We start from the raw sequence: 23,123 nt of genomic DNA, 5'->3' as shown, positions 1-23,123 counted from the left end.
AAAGAAGTTCATCAAGGCTGTATATTGTCACCCTGTTTATTTAACTTATATGCAGAGTACATCATGAGAAACACTGGACTGGAAGAAACACAAGCTGGAATCAAGATTGCCGGGAGAAATATCAATAACCTCAGATATGCAGATGACACCACCCTTATGGCAGAAAGTGAAGAGGAACTCAAAAGCCTCTTGATGAAAGTGAAAGTGGAGAGTGAAAAAGTTGGCTTAAAGCTCAACATTCAGAAAACGAAGATCATGACATCCGGTCCCATCACTTCATGGGAAATAGATGGGGAAACAGTGGAAACAGTGTCAGACTTTATTTTTGGGCTCCAAAATCAGTGCAGATGGTGACTGCAGCCATGAAATGAAAAGACACTTACTCCTTGGAAGGAAAGTTATGACCAAGCTAGATAGCATGTTCAAGAGCAGAGACATTACTTTGCCAACAAAGGTTCGTCTAGTCAAGGCTATGGTTTTTCCTGTGGTCATGTATGGATGTGAGAGTTGGACTGTGAAGAAGGCTGAGTGCCAAAGAAATGATGCTTTTGAAGTGTGGTGTTGGAGAAGACTCTTGAGAGTCCCTTGAACTGCATGGAGATCCAACCAATCCATTCTGAAGGAGATCAGCCCTGGGATTTCTTTGGAAGGAATGATGCTAAAGCTGAAACTCCAGTACTTTGGCCACCTCATGCGAAGATTGGACTCATTGGAAAAGTCTCTGATGCTGGAAGGGATTGGGGGCAGGAGGAGAAGGGGACAACAGAGGATGAGATGGCTGGATGGCATCACTGACTCGATGGACGTGAGTCTGAGTGAACTCCGGGAGTTGGTGATGGATAGGGAGGCCTGGCGTGCTGCGATTCATGGGGTCACAAAGAGTCAGACATGACTGAACGACTGATCTGATCTGATTCTAAAACTTCTAAGGGGCTTCCCTGGTAGTACAGTTGTTAAGACTTTGCCTTGCAATACAGGGGGTGCAGGTTCAATCCATTGTCAGGAACTAAAATCCTACATATAGTGTGGCATGGCCAAAAAATAAGTAAATAATAATACTTGTATATACCTGTAAAGCTACAAAAAAAAAAAAGAAGAAATTAACATGTATTATCCCAGAGGCTGGTCATTCTAGGACATATTTGCAATACTAAGGCCTTTTTACTTTGTTTCCTCACCTCCTCTCCATCTCTTTTCTATAAAAGAAACTAGCATCCAGTTTCTGGACAAGATGGATATTTTGAGGCCTTAATCTGTCAGCTTCTCAGCCTCCCAGCTTTCCAAATAAAGTCGTTATTTCTTGCCTTAAAAAAAAAAAATTCTAACATGGCAACAAATATATTTTTATTTCATTTATTTATTTTATATTGAAGTATAGCTGATTTATAATACTGTATTAATTTATGCTATATAGCAAAATGATTCGGTTATATATGTATGTGCATACACACACACACACACACACACACATATATATATATATATATTTTGGCGTGGGGGATTCCCTGGTGGTTCAGTGGTAAAGCATCTGCCTGCCAATGCAGGAGACTGGAGTTTTATCCCTGGTTTGAGAAAATCCCTGGAGAAGAAAATGACAACTTACCCCAGTATTCTTGCCTGGGATATTCCATGGACAGAGGAGCCTGGTGCTACAGTCCACTGTATTGCACAGAGTCAGACATGACTTAGTGACTGAACAACTAGTGTATATGTGTGTGTGTGTGTGTGTGTGTGTGTGTGTGTGTGTGCATGCATGCTAAGTTGCTTCATTCATGCCGACTCTGTGCACTGCTGTGGACTGTAGGCCACAAGGCTTCTCTGTCCATGGAATTCTCTAGGCAAAAGTACTGGAGTGGTGTGTCATGCCCTCCTTCAGGGGAGCTTCCTGACTCAGGGATCAAACCCATGTCTCTTACGTGTGTGTGTGTGTGTATACATTTTAATATTCTTTTTCATTGTGGTTTATCACAGGTATTGAATATAGTTCCCTGTGCTGTACAGTAGAACCTTGTTGTTTATCTATTCCATACAAAGTAGTTTGCATATGTATCTGCTAGTCCCCAAATCCCAGTTCAGTCTTCCCCCATAACTCTCCCCTTTGACAATCACAGGTCTATTCTCTGTGAGTCTGTTTCTATTTCACAGATAGGTTCATTTTTGTCATATTTTAGATTCCACGTATAAGTGATACCACATGGTATTTGTCTTTCTCTTTCTGACTTACTTCACTTCATATAATAATCTCTAAGTTCATTCATGTTGCTGCAAATGACAGTATTTTATTCTTTTTAATGTATGTAGTATATAATACTATGTAGTATTCCATTGTATATATGTACCACATCCTCTTTATCTATTCCTCTGTTGATGGATATTTAGATTGTTCTATGTCCTGGCTATTGTAAATAGTGCTTCAATAAGCATTAGGGTGCATGTATCTTTTCAAATTTTAGGTTTTTTCTGGGTATATGCCCAGGAGTAGGATTGCCTGATCATAAGGCAATTCTATTTTTAGTTTTTTGTGGAAGATCTGCACTGTTTTCCATAGTGGTACACCAACTTACATTCCAACCAACAGTGTAGGAGGGTTCCCTTTTCTCCATACTCTCTTCAGCATTTGTTATTTGTAGACTTTTTCATGATGGCCATTCTGACCTTTGTGTGGTGTTACTCACTGTGATTTTGATTTGCATTTCTCTAATAATTAGGAGGAGGACAAGGGGATAACAGAGGATGAGATGGTTGGATGGTATCACCAACTCAATGGACATGAATTTGAGCAAGCTTTGGGAGTTAGTGATGGACAAGGCAGCCTGGTGTGCTGTAGTTCATGGGGTCGGAAAGAGTCAGACACAACTGAGCCACTGAACTGAACTGAACTGAACTGATTAATTAGTAATGTTGAACATCTTTTTACGTGCCCATTGACCATCTGTGTGTCTTCTTTGGATAAATGTCTATTTAGGTTTTCTGCCCATTGTTTGATTGGTTTGTTTGTTGGTGTTATTGAGTTGTATAAACTATTTGTTTACTTTGAAAATTAAGCCCTTGTCAGTTGCATCATTTGCTAATATTTTCGCCCAGTCTGTAGATTGTCTCTTCATTTTGTTTGTGGTTTCCTTTGCTGTACAGAAGCTTGTAAGTTTGATTAGGTTCCATTTGTTTAGCAAATTGATTTTTAAAAGTATGAACTGACATCAATAAAGGATAAGGAAAAGGAGAACACAAAACTAAATTTTGAGAGCTAAAAAGAAGATGGAGTAGTAAAAAGCAACCCATTCCAATATTCTTGCCTGGAAATTTTAATGAACATAGAAGCCTGGTGGGCTACAGTCCATGAGGTAGCAAAGATTTGGACATGACTGAGCACAGCACAACAAAAAGTAGATAGATGGGTAGTGACAGTAATAAGATCCAAGGAATCTGATTCCCTATCTAGCAGTGAAATCAAGAAATTACATGATTTATGTTGAAGAGGCTCCTAAAGACTCAGAAGTCAATGGCATCAATTCTTTCTAGAAGCAATAGTGAAGGGGTGACCAAAAAATAGTGTACTCTTTAAACGTCTATTTATAAAGTAATTAGACACCAACTCTGCATAGCTATAGACTGTCAATCTTCCATCATGAAGTAAGACCCGAAGTTCAGTGTCTAGATATGTAAAACAAAAGTTCTCTGGGTTTTAGGTGTTGGAGTATTAAACTGAAAATTAAAGGATTGCAATAAATTTCACTACTGAATACTGAGGCTTCTAAATTCCTTCCCTCATTTATCTCCTGAAATGTTGGCAGTTGTCCTTCCAAGTAGAAGATTGATACAGTCTTTTGTGAATAATCTGACAGGTTAAAGGAAGGGAATTGGGAAAAACAATGTACCACCACAAAAGACCCAAGTTATCCTTCAGGTAAGCTCAACGTCCTTCCAGGCACACAGTTTCCAATCAGCTTATATACATCGTATCTTAAACATAAGTAGACAATGGAAGATTGCCAAATATGAAGCATTTCATATGAAAGAGAGAAACCAAAATAAATAAACAAAAGAAATTTGGAGAAAACATAAATAATGCAAAATGAAGACGTTACAAAAAGCCTAGTATTAAATATCTCAGAAATATGACTGGATGCATGAAACAACAATAAAATGGTGTTATGAAGCAATGTGCAGAAACTTTTTTTTAACAAAGAGAGTTCTGTACAATAAAAATTCTTATAGTAGAAATGAAAAACTAGTAGATTTTGATAGTAATATTTAGAAAATCTTCCAGAAATAACAAAATAGAAAAAAACAATGGAAGAAAGGAGGATAATTTAAAAAGAAGAGAAATAGAGGACCAGTCTATGAGAATAAAATTGATACATAATTGGAATAATGGAAACAGAAAACAGAAAATGGGATGTGATCAAGTAAATATTACCAGAACTGAATCAGAAAGAAAGGAGCATAATGTACATTTGTCCCATCAACATTAACTTTGATCACTTGGTGAACATGGAATACATGAGATTTTTCCATTGTAAAGCTTCTCCCTTCTAATTAATTTGCTTTAGCATCCATTGAAATTCTTGAATATATCAATCATTATTTTGAAGAGTGACAAGTGAAGAGTTTTTGAGGTTCATCTTTTCTTCTGTATCTATTAGTTGGCATGGGACATCTTGTTCCAGCAAGTATTCATCTTTGTTTTTTTTTTTTTTTTTCCTGTATCTCTCTATCTATCTATATTAGTATTGTCCTAGGGATTCCCACTTCATTCAGTGAGTTATAACCCATTCTATCCTTTTTTACTTTGATACTCAAATTGGTCAGTGGAAGCTCCTTTAATAATGCTTATCTGTCTTTTTGACATGTATACTTTTTTCAGTAATTTCCATTTTTTAGTACTTCTCATCTAGCACGTAAAGATGTTCCACACCATTCTGTCCTCATACTTCATTTCAGACATCAACTCATCCATTTGTCGAATGAGCTCTGACTCTCTTCATCAGAGAGCGATGATCAGAAACAGTCAAGACTGGGCCAGAATGCTTATTTCTGGCTGGGGAGATCACTGATTCTAGGCTTTGTCAGCAGAAATATCTATATACAGCTGATGTAAAATATTTTCTTATTTAGACCAACAGGTCTAAATGTTTTAAAATTTATATTAATAATGCAACTTCTGGTTTGGACACGGATTATTTATAAATGTTTTTAATTCACAACATACTTTTTAAAGTTAGATTTGTTACTGATTTTTAATTTAACTCAATTGTGTCCCAAAAGTATAATCTGACTGAATCAATGTTTGGCACTTTTTGAAATTTATTTTATGCCAGAAGACACATGTAGTGTAAATTAGAATCCCAAAACCCAAGAGAAGAAAGTCTGATGCCTTCATTTTCTCAAAAGGAACTTAAATTTTTTCACTCAGATTTTAGGCCATGATAAACAAGATTTTTCCTAGTCTCATTACATGAGTGTAATTTTTTTTTCCTTTTTCATTTAGATATTCAACTTTTAATTGTCCTGTTTTTGTACTGTGCCTGTTTGCTGTGGTCTCATACCACCTCATACTTTGTGTGCCCAATTGCTTGTTTCTCTGTCTTGCAAGGGCATACAAATCAAGTCAAAGAGAGATTAGCCTAAGACTCAGAGACTGAGATGTCAATTTAGGCATTCCTTGCTCTGCCTTTGGCTTCTTTTTTATATATGCTCTTGGATTTTTATATTTGTTTATAGCATAATATGTCATATCATGGTATATTCAGTAATCCACCAACTGGTAAATGTTTAACAACCAGGTAGGCAGAAGAAGTTATCAGTCCTGATTTACAATAGGCATAAATAACTTCTGTGCTCTAAAAGATTTGTTACTGTCAGCAATACCAGTTCCAAGGTGCCAACATGCTATCACTGATGCTGCGTTTGGGAAAGCACAGTATGCTATGTTGTTCTAAATATAGATCTTTAATCCCTCAAAAATAAGCTGATCATTTATTAAAGGAAAACATTTTCCCCACATATCAAAGATTCATTTTCCTCTAAAGAAATGAACACTCTGCATTATACAAAATAAAGGGAATTGGAAGATTGCTTTTTTCCAAAACAATTTAATCTGTTCCAGAAATATATAAAATTAACCAAGCTCAATTCATTCAAATCACAACACAGATAATTTTCTCTTTAAAGGAAAGCCCTGCTTTAGATACTTAATGACTTTTCTGAATACATTCAGTACTTCAAAGATAATGAAAGAAATTGTCTTTCTTCTTTTGCTAAGTAACTTCCAAAACTAAAATAATGCATCTTTTTTCAAGGTACATTTAACCAAATTAAAATATTAAATTATCTATTTTAAGAAGTCTTTTGCACTAAACTATTAAATGTTTCCCATTTTTCCCTTTCACAAACTGTGTACTTCATCCACACCCTTTGATACACCTCTGAAATGCACATGATTCCACTCACACAATCTCTTCTTCTTGAAATTTTCATCTCCATCTCTTGCTTCTACTTTGAGTCAATCACAAAGTTCTCTGCAAGTTTCCCATATATGAGATATGTCCTTTGATCAATGGAGCAAGTATAATCACTCTCACTTTTGCACAAACTATATTCATTTATCACATGTGATATTGTGTTTATTGACTTTATTTTTCAGTGATTCTTAGATTGTAGCACCTAGACACAAAGTATCAGCACCACCTAGGTACTTGTTGGAAATGTAAATTTTTAAATTTGGCAATAAGGAGTTCACGATTTGAGCCACAGTCAGCTCCCAATCTTGTTTTTGCTGACTGTATGGAACTTCTTCATCTTTGGCTGCAAAAGAATATAATCAATCTGATTTTGGTATTGACCATCTGGTGATGCCCATGTGTAGAGTCGTCTCTTGTGTTGTTGGAAGAGGGTGTTTGCTATGACCAATGCGTGCTCTTGCCAAACCTCCATTAGCCTTTGCCAGGCTTCATTCTGTACTCCAAGGCCAAATTTGCTGTTACTCCAGGTATTTCTTGACTTCCTACTTTTGTATTCCAGTCCCCTATAATGAAAAGGACATCTTTTTTGGGTGTTAGTTCTAGAAAATCTTAGAGGTATTCATAGAACCATTCAACTTCAGCTTCTTCAGTGTTACTGGTCAGGTATAGACTTGGATTACTGTGATATTGAATGGTTTGCCTTGGAAACGAAGAGAGATCATTCTGTCGTTTTTTAGATGGCATCCAAATACTGCATTTTGGACTCTTTGGTTGACTGTGATGGTGACTCTATTTCTTCTAAGGGATTCTTGCCCACAGTGGTAGATGTAATGGTCATCTGAGTTAAATTCACTAATTCCAGTCCAGTTTAGTTCACTGATTCCTAAAATGTCGATGTTCATCTTGCCATCTCCTGTTTGACCACTTCCAATTTGCCTTGATTCATGGACCTAACCTTTCAGGTTCCTATGCAATATTGCTGTTTACTTCTATCACCAGTCACATCCACAACTGGTTGTTGTTTTTGCTTTGGCTCCATCCCTTCATTCTTTCTGGAGTTATTTCTCCACTGATCTCCAGTAGCATATTGGGCACCTACTGACCTGGGGAGTTCATCTTTCAGTGTCCTGTCTTTTTGCCTTTTCATACTGTCCATGGGGTTCTCAAGGCAAGAATACTGAAGTGGTTTGCAATTCCCTGACCAGTGGACCACGTTTTGTCAGAACTGTCCACCATGACCTGTCCATTTTGGGTAGCCCTACACAGCATGGCTCATAGTTTCATTGAGTTAAACAAGGCTGTGGTCCATGTGATCAGATTGGTTAGTTTTCCGTGATTATGGTTTTCAGTCTGTCTGCCCTCTGATGGATAAGGATAAGAGGTTTATGGAAGCTTCCTGATGGGAGGAGAGACTGACTGAGGGGGAAACTGGGTCTTGTTCTAATGGGTGGGGCCATGCTCATAAATCTTTAATACAATTTTCTGCTGATGGTTGGAGCTGTGTTCCCTCCCTGTTATTTACCTCAGGCCAAACTATGGTGGAGGTAGTGAAGAAAATGAGTCATTAAATTAGAAGCTCTTGGGTGAGGCCTAGAAAACTGTGTTATATAATACTCCAGTTATTGGGATGCATGACAAAGTTTAAGAGTTACTGTGCCATACTGTATAAGGAAAATGTTCTCCCCTCTTTATATAATATACTAATATTTTGTGATTAAATTGATAGGCTATATCCTTGCCTTAGAAAATAGCTTTTCATTGAAGGAAGGGAAATTACAGGATTAAACATCTTAAGGAGGGAGTGATGCTAGAATAAAAAGGAGACTAGCAGGATAGCTCTCATAAAGGATCCTAAATGCAAAAACACCTAGGTTTTGTGAAAGAGCACCTCTATGTGCCTCACTGAGACTGGCCAACAGTTAGGTGCCAAACTGCACACCACATCCCAAGCTTTGCTAATTATCAAAATATCCTGACACCTAATATAGCAGAAATGTCTTGTCCCAGGAAGTTTGAATTTGGTAGAATTATCATCTAGCTGTATCAATAGTGCCACAGGTGACTTGAGGGGCGATTTGCGAATTACATGTAAGATCTGGGCAATGAGCTCCAAAGAGAAGCTACATTGACTGTTACCACTAAACTTTCAACTTATTATAAATATATCTCTATTAGGCTATTATTCAATAAAGAATTTTTTAGAAAAAAACAACTTGGTCTCACCTAGGATTAAAGGAAATACATTTGTCCACATTTAGCACAACTCTGTAAGTACCTCTCTTGTTATATCACCGTGGTGGTCATTAGCAGGGTCTTCCCCGGTAGCTAAGATGATAAAGAAGCTACCTGCAGTGCAAGCCCGGGTTCAGTTCCTGGAGGGCATGGCAACCCACTCCAGTATTCTTGCCTGGAGAATTGCATGGACATAGGAACCTGGAAAGCTACAGTCCAGGGGGCTGCAAAGAGTTGGATAAAACTGAGCAGTCATTAGTAGAGAGGTCCAAAGAGAGAAAGAAACCTTGAAATGATGGAAGACCTCACTCTTGTCTAAAAAGTTTTGGGTGAAATTTTTTATGAAAGGTGAAGACAAATTGTCTTTCTTCCCCTTTTCTTAAAGGTAGAAATTATACTTTTATGTTGTTGCTATCATCATCATCATCATTATCACCATCATTATCTCTATCATCCCACTCTAACTTCCAGTATTTGGTACAAAACTTTAATGCAATAGAGAGAGAACAATAAGAACTAATAAGTATTAAGGGTCTACCATGTGCAAGCATTTTGTTATACACTTTAAATACATCATCTTATTTACTTCTCAAAGCTCTTCTTTTAGCTGCATTATACACTAAAGAACTTGAAAGCTCTGAGAAGGAATCTATAATAACACTTAAGTAAGCAATAACTGGATTTTGAATCTTGTAGCCTATGGTTTTAAACATTTTAGCCTGTAGTTTTTCCATGACACGTGTTTGAATTTTATTTATGTGTTCATTAAAATTACTTATATTTAAATTATGATAATAAATTATTAATAAGTAAAACAATGGCATGTACAGCATGTACTGTTGTAAAAGATGTTTTTTTCGTATAATAGAGCTATAAGCCCAATGAGGCTTTCCTTGTCTCAACTTTCTTAACCTATCTCCATTCATATCTGTATTATTGAGTTTGGCTGCTAATGAATAAATAAATTAATAATGGACAGAGGAGCCTGGCAGGCTACAGTCCTTGGGGTTGCAAAGAGTTGGACATGATTGAGAGAATAACACTTCCATTTTCAAGCAAGACAGGAGTGTGTTTTTCTCTATGTTGTATGTCACAGTCTGAGAAAGTGGTCTAGTGCTGCATTATGCTGTTTAGAGACACTGTTAGGGATCTCTAACAGCATGCCCCTCCCAGGCAACTTGCACTACAGATTGCATTCCTCACAGTTCAAAATGATCCCAAGCTTCAGGCATTAGAGAGATAAAGATGACAGCAAAGGAAGACTTCTGGCAGCCAATATTTGGAGCTTCTACTGACATCCTTCTTGGCCTGAATTTACTCATATAACCACGTCTAAATGGAGGAGAGACTATAAAATCTTCATTTTTATGTAGCTGTGGAAGCCAAAGTGAAAGTCCTCAGTCGTGTCCAACTCTTTGCTACCCCATGGACTACAGAATCCATGGAGTTCTCAGGCCAGAATAGTGGAAAAGGTAGCCTTTCCCTTCTCCAGGGGATTTTCCCAACTCAGGATCAAACCCAGGTCTCCTGCATTGCAGGCAGATTCTTTACCTGCTGAGCCACAAGGAAAGCCCAAATGAGGCACTTATTTGCCAAAACTCAGGCTGTATTTGCAGCTAAAATTCTGATAATGAAAGAAAATGTAAACAGAGATAGGGGAAAAGCATTAGCTGACATGAAATAACCTAAGCACTATTATGAAGAAAACTAAAATTAAAACTTAAACCTGATCCCAACAAGCTAAAAGTCAGTATTGATATCTTTCATTTCAAAGTCTATTTTTAATTCTGGTTGAAACAATGAGACTAGAATTGCTAAAAATATCTAAGGCCACATCTAAGAGAGACACCTCAATGAACATAAGGTAGAAGTTTCTCCATGGAGCAAAACATATTAATTTAAGTAACAATAGCCATACTATTTGATTTTTTTCATTAGTACAATTCAAAGTCCAAGCACTAAAATATAACATGGTAAATTGCCTGAATTTTTGTATGAGTGCATATTCTTGTTATAATAAGAAATAATTATTGGAAGTTTAATGTTGGAAAACAATGTTGAGGGTTTTAAATATATGAGGAATCTGTAGCCAAAATAAAGTATATGAAATTCACCCTGATTTGGCACATTTCTAAAAATAACATGGGACTGTTTCTTTGTACATGTTTAGCACAGCCTTTGGCACTATTAAGATTAAGTGTTACACAATTCATGATGTAACACTACTCTCCAGGAAAGAAGGAAAAAGAAGACAAATTCTGTGTGCCTTTGGAGACTCAGTTAAAAGAAAAGCAAAAGCCATTCCAGTCCAAGTTCTGTTGGAAAATGGAAAAGACAAATGATGAGAAAAAAGAGGAAGGAAATGCAAGAACATTTTCCAAGGCTCATTAAATGGACTAGGAGTATGCCATGGGAAGAAAAAAAGTCTGGAAAATTCTGAGAAAAGCAAATAATACAAGTTGCCTCAATGTAGGAAACTTCTGAGAATCTTGAACGTACTGACAGGTGTTGTCTTTCACTGTGAGAGTGTGCTGATGAGGCATTTCCTAAATTATTTTATTTTAGAACATGCTTCCTCAGAAAAATTCCTCTTAGTAAGCAAGCTTCCTCTTAAAAAAAATTAAGATCTGGTGGGTCACCTATTCATAAAACACTGATTTAGAGACTTCATGTGTCAGCACTGACTACTCATGTTCCCTTGATTAACCTGACTACTGAATCGCATGTCTCCCAAGCTAGAACTTCACCTTTTGCTCCTTAGCATGCCCACCTCCATCAATGTCCCCATGGAGATTCTGTCTTACATGTTCAAGGATCTATGTTTGCCCCACCTCATTCTCCCTCATCCTCTAATTTTGTCAATATTTTCCTCAATAATTGTTAAGACTATATGCAATAGATTTGTTTCTTTTTAAAAATGTATTTATTGAAGTATAGCTGATTTACAATGTTGTGTTAGTTTCAAGTGTAGAGCTGAGTGACCCATTATACATATATATAAATATATATATATTCTTTTTTACATTCTCTTCTATAATGTTGTTCAATCAATCAGTCATGTCAGACTCTGTGACCCCTAGGACTGCGGCACGTCAGTCCTTCACCATCTCCTGAAGCTTGCTCAAACTCATGTCCATTGAGTTGGTGATACCATCCAACCACCTCATCCTCTGTCATCCCCTTCTCCTCCTGCCTTCAATCTTTCACAGCATCAGGGTCTTTTCTAATGAGTCAGTTCTTCACATCAGGTGGCCAAAGTATTGGAGCTTCAGCTTCAGCATCAGTCCTTCCAATGAATAATCACGATTGATTTCCTTTAAGATTGACTGGTTTGATCTCCTTGTAGTCCAAGGGACTTTCAAGAATCTTCTCCAACACGACAGTTTGAAAGAACCAGTTCTTTGATGCTCAGCCTTCTTTGTGGCCCAACTCTCACATCTGTACAATACTACTGGAAAAACCATACCTTTGACTATATGGACCTTCACTGGCAAAGTGATGCTTCTGATTTTTAATATGCTGTCCAATGAGGAAGCGCCCTCTAATTTCAAGGCTGCAATCATTGTCTGCAGTGATTTTAGAGCCCAAGAAAATAAAATCTGTCACCACTTCCACTTTTCCCCCTCTATTTACCCTGAAGTGATGAGGCCAGATGCCATAACCTTAGTTTGTTAATGTTGAATTTCAACTATATACTTGCAAGTGGCTAAAATTTTTTTAAAAAATAAAACTGACAGTATCAATTCCTGGTGAGAATGTAAAGCAACAGCTACTCACTCTCAATCATTGCTAGTGAGGATGCAAGAGTTGAGCCACTTGAGAAGAGTTTGACAATTTCTTATAAAGCTGAACAAGTATGGAGAATGCCAAGATTTGGGGAAGTAGATGAAGTGGAATTAGTAATTTATATTGATAAAGAACTAGTGTGTTCATAGTTGACTTTCTTGCTTTTTGCTAACCTTCTGGTCACATAGTGGACTCCACCTAGTTAATAAGCAGGAAGGGAGAGATTTATCCTGCAGCATTAGCTAGACTACAGAATCTTGAAAGAGCTAGAGAAACTACTCTATGCTGGGCCTCTAGAAAGAACTTTGGTGAAGGTGCTGGGGAGAACCTAGCACCACGATAACTCTGTTACAGTCAGAAATTTATCACCACTACTGAGCTCACTGCCTCAGCCACTCTCCAATGCCATTATATTAAAGTTTCCATGCTTACCCTTTACTAGAGTTTAATTTTATTGTGTCTCTGTTTGTATTTGAGTGAGAGAACCCAAATCACATGACCTCGTATCTGCTCCCCATAGGAAAGGAAAGATAGGACATGAAGAGCTTAGTTTTGTATTTTTTTAGTCGGTTTGTTTAAAAGCCCCAAGTGTAATCTGAGAAACTATCCAATGTAAACAGAGTTTTTAAAAAATTTTGAGGGGTCAAAATTAATCCATGTCCTTCAGTTCAGTTCAGTTCAGTCGATCAGTCGTGTCTGACTCTTTGCGACCCCATGAATCGCAGCACGCCAGGCCTCCCTGTCCATCACCAACTCCCGGAGTTCACTCAAACTCACATCCATCGAGTGAGTGATGCCATCCAGCCATCTCATCCTCTGTCATCCCCTTCTCCTCCTGCCCCCAATCCCTCCCATCTTCAGGGTCTTTTCCAATGAGTCAACTCTTCACATGAGGTGGCCAAAGTACTGGAGTTTGAGCTTTAGCATCATTCCTTCCAAAGAAAGCCCAGGGCTGATCTCCTTCAGAATGGACTGGTTGGATCTCCTTGCAGTCCAAGGGACTATTAAGAACTGTCTCCAACATCACAGTTCAAAAGCATCAATTCTTTGGCGCTCAGCCTTCCTCACAGTCCAACTCTCACATCCATACATGACCACAGGAAAAACAATAGCCTTGACTAGACAGACCTTTTTTGGCAAAGTAATGTCTCTGCTTTTGAATATGCTGTCTAGCTTGGTCATAACTTTCCTTCCAAGGAGTAAGCGTCTTTTAATTTCATGGCTGAAGTTGCCATCTGCAGTGATTTTGGAGCCCAAAAGAATAAAGTCAGACACTGTTTCCCCATCTATTTGCCATGAAGTGATAGGACCAGATGCCATGATCTTCATTTTCTGAATGTTGAGCTCTAAGCCAACTTTTTCACTCTCTACTTTCACTTTCATCAAGAGGCTTTTAGTTCCTCTTCACTTTCTGCCATAAGGGTGGTGTCATCTGCATATCTGAGGTTATTGATATTTCTCCCGGCAATCTTGAGTCCAGCTTGTGTTTCTTCCAGTCCAGCATTTCTCATGATGTACTCTGCATATAAGTTAAATAAGCAGGGTGACAATATACAACCTTGATGTACTCCTTTTCCTATTTGGAACCAGTCTGTTGTTCCATGTCCAGTTCTAACTGTTGCTTCCTGACCTGCATACAGATTTCTCAAGAGGCAGGTCAGGTGGTCTGGTATTCCCATCTCTTTCAGAATTTTCCACAGTTGATTGTGATCCACACAGTCAAAGGCTTTGGCATAGAGGAGAGTCATATATAGGGGTAATATAAACTCTGAAAGTGTGAAATTGGAGTAAAATATTATTAACTTGCTGATAGGGTAGATGCTAATCATTTACAATTTTCACTAGGAGAGTATTAAAGCCAGTGGTCAGGATGGAAGAAAAGGGTGATTCGGTGCATTCAGTATAAGACAGTATAAAATTTAACTTTAAAAAAAAAACAAAAAACAACTTCCTTTAGAGTCTATACATCTACCTCTTCAAAAACTAGAGCCCAAATTAGTACATGTAATAGAATCAGTCAAACTAATTTTATTTTGAGCCTGTCACGTGCAACCAGAAGCAGATCTATACTCTTGTCAACTACAAATTGGCGCTTACCAAGAGCATTGCCAATGACTGAATAACAAAGGCATTTGCCATCTGCATCTACAGAGATTGAGCCCTATGCTGCTATAGCTGTGGACCTTCAACAACTCCTGAGATAATTCAGGGTGGAGTGAGGCACTCTGTGCTCCAGGGAATCTGGTGGGACAGGTCTTTAGATAGTTGGATGTTTTTAGGAACAGATTTTATGATCTCAATCCTTGTCTAGAGAAGTACTAAATCCCTTCATGGTAACATCAGATCCTCATGACTAACAAAAACCTTTTGTAAAATGAATGCTTCATGGTATTGAACTCTCCTTTCACCAAAACCTTATATATTGACTTTCCCCCACTGCTGCTTTAGAGCACTCTCAGAGCTATCTGAGATGCTGCCTGCTGGGCTGCAGTCCTCATTTTGCCCCCAAAAAAACTTAACTCTCAATTCTCAAGTTATACATGTATTTTAGTCAACACTCTGGTGGTCTTTTATTTTAAACAAAAGCACAGAAATCACATTGACTGAACAGTCTAAGATTTTTTGGCATGTTAGTATAGCATAAATAAATCAATTTTGCAGCTAAAATCCAGTCTGATACACTTTGATATACTTATTAGTTAAGGTAATACTGTTCTAAATATTAGACAGGTCAATGTGTAATCCCACCACTAATATATTTATAGTTTTATATGACTATATTCTAGCTTCCAGTTTTTGAGTTAAGATAGTGGAGTATTTTTTAAATAACCAGTGTCAAGAGAAATTTCACCTGATGTGATTGCTGTTAGAGATTTAAGGGGAACAAGTGTTTAGAAAAATAATTGGATTTACTTCTGACAATTATATGCCAATTTTTCTATTGTATAATTCACTTAATATGAGATCTTATACTGCTGAAATTGTTTCCATTTACATCTCTAATCTAATATGGAATATCCTAAACTTTAATCGAATTTTTGGAGTCAGCTATAGCCCTCAAAATTTCACCACTAAGCCAAAATGAAGAGGTTCATAAAATATACATAATGAAGAACACGTTATGTAGATAATATGTGTAAAACCTATGCAATATCAGGATACTCAACTGGAATTAAATCATAAAAATTCTCCAGAAAATGTCTGTCTGACAAATTCCATTTCTACTATTACAAATAAAACTATATTTGGAGGACCTAAATCCACAGGTGTGTGTGGCTTTAAGATCTCAAACCCATGAACCTGTGATGAACTAGGACCAAATCTCTTCCTTTCCTTCAGTTCAGTTCAGTTGCCCAGTCGTGTCTAACTCTTTGTGACCCCATGGACTGCAGCCAGGCCTCCCTGTCCATCACCAACTCCCAGAGTCTACTCAAACTCATATCCATTGAGTCGGTGATGCCATCCAACCATCTCATCCTCTGTCGTCCCCTTCTCCTCCTGCCTTCAATCTTTCCCAAATGAGTCAGTTCTTTGCATCAGGTGGCCAAAATATTGGAGTTTCAGCTTCAGCAACAGTCCTTCCAATGAATATTCAGGACTGATCTCCTTTAGGATGGACTGGTTGGATCTCCTTGCAATCCAAGGGACTCTCAAGAGTTTTCTCCAATACCACAGCTCAAAAGCATCAATTCTTCAGCACTCAGCTTTCTCAATAGTCCAACTCTCACATCCATACATGACTACTGGGAAAACCATAGCTTTGACTAGATGGACTTTTGTTGGCAATGTCTCTGCTTTTTAATACGCTGTCTAGGTTGGTCATAACTTTCCTTCCAAGGAGTAAGCTTTACTTTCCTTGGCATTAAGGAAATCCTTATCTTTGAATTTGGTTAGATCAGATCAGACAGTCATAGTATTCTAAATTAGATAATTGCATTCTGATTAATAATTTAGAGGACCTAACTAAACTCGCAACAGCTTGATTCTCATGTTGAAGTATTTAACGTTCAGTGACTTTAGGTTTTAAGCAGCTGCCTAGTTAGTCAAGTTCTATTCTGTGAAACAAACAACAGCAACAACAAAAATAGAAGCAGTATTTGTGTTTCAATACTCAGCATGCAATAGCTGATGCTGGGATGGTATTGTAAGGATGCTATCTGTTTTCACTTAGAAGCTTCAGAAATGCTAGAGGGAGCAGCTACGCCTTCCAAAACAGTAAATAAAAATAGTTTTGCGACTGAGAACAGTATCACTTTGTCAAGTGTACTGTTTTCAAAAGAGAAATTAGCTCCAGGCAGTCAGTTAGTCTATTTTAACAATTAAGCTAATAAAATAAGAAGTATCTAAAGTACTTTTTGTTCTTTTGAATCACTAAAATAGCAAAGTGAAGAGGACTTCCAAGAAAGCTGAGACTTTTTCCAATAAAACTCTAAATTGAAATCCTCATCCATAACATTAAGGCCAAAGCTGAAATATATGTGTTCCTTAAACTTCTGTAAAATACTTTATAAAAAGATTGCTATTTTTATTTATAGAAAGGAAAATAGCTACATAAAATATCAGATTTAAATATTTTTTCAATATTTAACTCAAATATAATAAATAAGAACAGTGTTAAAGTAAAACTCAGAAAATAAAAGAAATTTTCTTAAGAAAAACTTGAGATTCAGAGTAAGCAAAACCCACTGGCACTTAATGAATGTAATTTTTTTTTAAGATGTCAGTAATTTAAAATATTATCAAATATTGGAATTCCATTCTGCCCATTATTTTATGACATTTTTATTAACAATTTATTTTCTGTGTATGATCATAAAATTAGAGATAGGAAATTTTTGTAATATTGGAATCACATAAAGTTGAACTAACAGCTTTTCCATTTTCAATTTTTAGACAAGTAATAATTGCACATGGTAGAAATAAAATTTTACAGAGGATTTATAATGCATCTTATGCCTCACAAACCCAGGGCTGCTTTCCCTGTAGCAACTACTTTCAACTGTCTCTGTTTTGAATTTCTTTTGGTAGTTAGCTCCTTAACTCTAATAATCAATATAGATTTTAATTTCTCCCTTTGTCATTTAATTTTTTAAGTTTTTATTAGCATATTTTTAATTTTTATTGAAGTATAGTTGATTTTCAATGTTGTGTTAGTTTCAGGTGTACAGCAAAGTGAATCAGTTACACATATACATGTATCTAATCTTATTTTTTACACTTTATTGGTTTAACTTTTTATTTTGTATTGGAGTAAAGCTGATTAACAGTGTTGTGACAGTTTCAGGTGAACAGCAGGACTCACCCATTCATATACATTTATCCATTCACCACACTGCCCTCCCATGCAGGCTGCCATTTCCATGTGCTGTACAGTAGGTCCTTGTGGATTATCCATTTTAAATGTAACACTGTATACATGTCCATTCCAAATATCCACTCTTTTCTAGATTCTTTTCCCATGTAGGATATTATAGAGAACCTACTGTAGAACACAGGGATCTTTACTTGATGTTTTGTTTTTTTTTTAAAGGATTTAACTCATACAATCTCTTCTCCCTTCCCAATGCTGGCATTTTAAATTCCAGTGCTTGTCCTATCAGTTCTACCTAAACTTTTGTTTAGTTGATTTCTGTGTTTAATTATGAAAATTATAATGCTCTGCTCCTTTGACATATTTTACTTTTACTATCCCACTTGTTATATTTTAGTTGAACCTTTACATTTAAAATGCTATAATTGACAGATAACATTTACATTCTCTTCTTTAATCGTATTTTAAGAATTCCATATTTTGTCTGTAAGTTTATTCTGAAAGTTAAGAGCATATAAACAGCACTGTTAGGGGAAATATTTACTCCCTATTGTTTTCATTTGGAAAGACCTGCATTAAAACACTGACCTCTCTCCATTCCCTCTCTAACTTCTCACCAAAGGAATAATGACTTATTTGATAAACAAGTCTGGAAGGGAAAATGGTATATGCTAATCACATCCCCTCCCTTGTCCACCTTTTAATTTGATTACTTTTTTTTGGTATTGTGTTGTAGGAGTTTCTCAAATAGTTTGCAGTTTAACCCCTTATCAGATACACAGTTGGCAAATATTTTCTGTCATTCTTTCTTTGAGTTGTCTTTCTTTGAGTTTTGAAAAATGGATTGATTTATGAATCGACTTCCACAGCACATATTATTTCTCCAAATAAGACATACAAATGACCAACAGGTATATGAAAAGATGTTCAAAATCACGAGGTTGTGGAGAAATTTAAGCCCTCATATGCTGTTGATGCCTGGAGAAGGACTACCCACTCCAGTATTCTTGCCTGGAGAATTCCATGGACAGAGGAGCCTGGCAGGCTAGAGTACATGGGGTTGCAAAGAGCTGGACACCACTGAGAGACAAACACTCTCACTGTTTTTTCATATGCTATTGATGGAAATGCAAAATCATGCAACTGTTATGGAAAACAGTATGGTAATTCCTCAAAGCATTTAAAAAAGAATTATGTCCCAGAAATCCCACTTCTGGACATATATCCAAATGAATTGGAATGAGAATCTCAAAGGAATATCTACCTTCTCATTTTCATTGCAGCACCATATGCCACAACTAAAATACAGAAAAACAAATCTAAATGTCCATCAATGAAAGAACAGAACCCAGGATGGAATGTAGACTGTGGTAAATGAATTTAAATTACAAATATAAATATAACTGTTCTAAGGGGAATAAGAATTTTTTTTTAAAGGAGCTTGTGTAAATAACTTTGGAAAGCAATATTTCCACTGGAAACTGTAACTAAAGAGAAAGGAAGTGTACACCAACACCATATTTCACAAGGATGCAGATAACATTTCTATAACTGCTTTACATGTATGCGGGGGTTGAACAAATAGGTAAATGGATTTTAGTGATTGCAAACTAGCGGAGAAGGCTAGAAGGAACCCTGTGATATTGGAGTAAGAAACATTAGTTTTCATCTTTAACTTAATATGTATGCAGGTGAAGAAATACAGAAACAGGGATTACTAGATTCAGGGGTTACTATACAGAAATATGGAGAAGAAAATGGCAACCCACTCCAGTATTCTTGCCTAGGAAATCCCATGGACAAATCTGAGAGTCCATAGAGTCTCAAAGAGTTGGACACAACTTAGCAACTGAGCACATACAGGAATGTATCACCTCTCTGTGAGCTAAAAGGACTAGGAGCAATGGCATTCAGTGGCAACAGATACACCCATTACCTAGGTCTTGCTTTCTAAACACCATGCTCTAATAGAAAGAATTAGAGGTTCTTGGGGAAAATGGCTGGTTCTGGGGGAAAGTGTGGCAGGGATAAGACAAAATGAGCCAGGAGCATTTTGTGGTATCACAAAGTAAAAAGGCAAAAAAAAAAAAAAAAAAAAAAAGAATCATTTCAAAGAAATAGAGTAGCTAACATGAAAGCACTCCCATTGTCCAAAGCTGGAAAAAGTTTAAAGAATTTTTAAAATAATGTAACATAAAATATAAATATAATGTAAGTAAATGATTGAGTAAAGAAATAAATAAGGGAGGAAGGATTAGTATCTTTCTATATGAATTCCAAATCATATGTATGTAGTTATCCCCCTTTCCACGAAGTGGAACATAATTTGTCTCTTAAATGTGGGCTGTACCCAGAGGCTTCAGTTCCAAGAAGGAGAGGAGAAAGAGTAATCCTACAGTGGAGAAACTTGACAAGGACCATCTTGACCAAGTGACCACCCATTTAGTTGTGAGAAAAAAAATCAAACAACCACAGATTAAGAGACATCTTACAATATGTCTGAGCAGACTCCTCAAAACTCCTGCCACAGAAGACAGGAAAGGCTAAGAAACTGTCATAAAGGAAAATGCAAAACATGACAATGAAGTTTAATGTGGTACCCAGATATGATTGTGAAAAAAAATGAAGGCATTGATGAAAAAGCAGTGAATTTCAAATAAAGTTTGGCTTAGTTCATAGTAATGTACTAATGTGAGTTTCTTAGTTTTCAGAATTATACCACAATAATGTGAAATGATAACAGTAATGTAAACTGGATGAAGAGTATAAAGCAACTTTTGGCACTATATTTTCAACTTCTCTGCATATCTAAAATTATGCAAAATAAAATGTTCATCAAAAAATAGATGATGAGATTCAGGGGTTTTGGCCATTTTCATCTTCACTCAGTTTCTAGAAGCAATAAGTAAAGTTTCAGGTGAAAATTCTGCTAAGAACAAGTCTTTTGATGAGAAAAATAATATGAAGGGGGATCCTTCCCTGGGTGGCAGATTTCATTGACCTAAGAAATTCCAGAGCGAGAATCAGTGCAAACAGCATGAGTGCCCTTAAAAAATTAGCTCACAAGAAGTTGTTACTAATCAGCTCTTACAAAAAATACAGTGCTACAGTTTGAGGAAAATGAGAGTGATAGAAAACAAAAATTTAGAAATGTTAATAAACTTCTAGAAAAGTGAAAATAAAGAAAAAAGAAAAATAAAATCCTCAAGGTTTCCACTCTTGCAAATTTATAAGCTTTGCCAGAACAGCAAAGTCTCAATTGCCTCTAATAAAAAGGAGTCTTAGAGACAGCTGAATTTCATCTGCAGATATAGGAAACACACAGTGTCAATGTCAGCCTCCCAGTTGGGGAAATATCACAATATAAGGTCACAGAGCATCTAATCTAAAGCACTGATCCATACTGCCTGGTATCTTGGTGAAGAGAAATTGAAGTTTTCCTTCAAATAGTCTCTCTCTCTCTCCATACACTGAAGTTTTTGCTATGGTTTTTGACAAAACAAAGTACCAGCAATTGAGTATATAGTTTTCCCTGGTACAACTACTCAAGTTGATAGACATTAGCTTATCTTTTTTTTGTTTGTTTGTTAATATTGTGGTAATCTACCATGTCTCAGTAAATCTGATTTTTTTCTAAATTACATACATGAATGTAAAATTTATTTTCTGGTAGTTGTTTCCTAAGAATAGAAGACAGGGTCTCTGAAGACCTAAGTGGCTTATCAGCATGTCAACCTAAACATTTTACTTTTACGTTGAAACATAGGGAACTTCTGAACTTTAAAAGACTAGGTCTTCAAATTCCAAGATGGGTAAACTATACACAGGGCATTATTCAACTGCCGAGACTACTGCAAATTGGTTCAGTTTATCTAGGGAAAATTCTTTGCATTTTCCTGACTAGGAGTAAAATACTGAGCTCCCTGCAGAGACCCCTTTCATATGTCCTACCACAAGCTGGATTCTCTGAAAATCAGACTCTGAGAATGAGATTGTAACGGTTAATGCAGGATGTTTACTAAGGATCCTGAGGATCAACACTTGTGGAAAAAAGAAGAAAAAAGAATTGCGCAGAGAGAAGTCAAGCTTCAGTGGCAACTCCACAAAAAAGCTCAGGATTGAAAATGACCCATCAGATGTGCCTTGTGATAGATCAGACTGGCTGGCCTTTTATAACTCTACTTCCATCACTGGTTGTGGGTCTCCCTAAGGGTGTAACCAGGCCAAGGTGACTTTCTGAAGAAGGAACAACCCTGCAGGATGTGTCTTTTTACCCCATGCTCTTAAACCAAAATAAATCTTTCCTGAAATGGAGACCCGGATGGTGCATTAGAGTACCACACAGCTGAGTGCTCCAAACCTGCTTCCTAGAAATATCCATTATAAACAGAGCCCCGTGTCCAAATACTGATACTCTGTACGCATCTGATGTTCATGAGAATGCATTGCCTCATTCTATTAATGCTCATATTTTAGAGAAATAGCCTCTTTTCAAATTTTATTTTACATCGAGGTATAGTTGATTTATAATGTTGTTTTAGTTTCAGGTGTACAGCAAATTGATTCAGTTATACAAATACATATATCCATTCTTTGTCAAATTGTTTTCCCATGTAGGTTATTATGGAATACTGAGTACAGTTCTTTGTACTATACAAAAGGTTGTTGATTATCTATTTTATATATAATAGTGCATGCATGTGCTTGCTTCATCGCTCAGTTGTGTCCCACTTTTTGTGATACCATGGACTGTAGCCCACCAGGATCCTCTGCCCATGGAATTTTCCAGGCAAGAATACTGGAGTGGGTTGCCATTTCCTGCTCCAGGGGACCTTCCTATTCCAGGGATCAAACCTGAATCTTTTGCGTCACCTGCATTGGCAGGAGGATTCTTTACCACTGCGCCACCTGGAAAGGCCATTTATATAGCAGTTGCTTATGTTAACCCCAAACTCCTAATTTATCCCCCCTCCACCATCCTTTCCCCTTTGGTAACCATAACTTTGTTTTTGAAATCTGTGAGTCTCTTTCTGCTTTGTAAATAAGTTCATGTGTATCATCATTTTAGATTCCACGTATAAGCAATATCATATGATATTTGTCTTTCTCTGCCTGACTTACTCCACTTAGTATGTTAATTTCTAAGTCCGTGCATGTCGCTGCAAATGGCATTATTCCATTCTTTTTGTGGCAGAATAATATTCATATATAAACCACATCTTCTTTATCTGTTCATCTGTCAATGAACATTTAGGTTGTTTCCGTGTCTTGGCTACTGTAAGTAGTGCTGCAATTAATATTGGAGTGTATGTATCTTTTCAATTTATGTTTTT

Source organism: Bubalus kerabau, chromosome 14 (genome assembly GCF_029407905.1).
Source record: "Bubalus kerabau isolate K-KA32 ecotype Philippines breed swamp buffalo chromosome 14, PCC_UOA_SB_1v2, whole genome shotgun sequence".
Lineage (NCBI taxonomy): Eukaryota > Metazoa > Chordata > Mammalia > Artiodactyla > Bovidae > Bubalus > Bubalus kerabau.
This window is presented reverse-complemented; position numbering follows the sequence as displayed.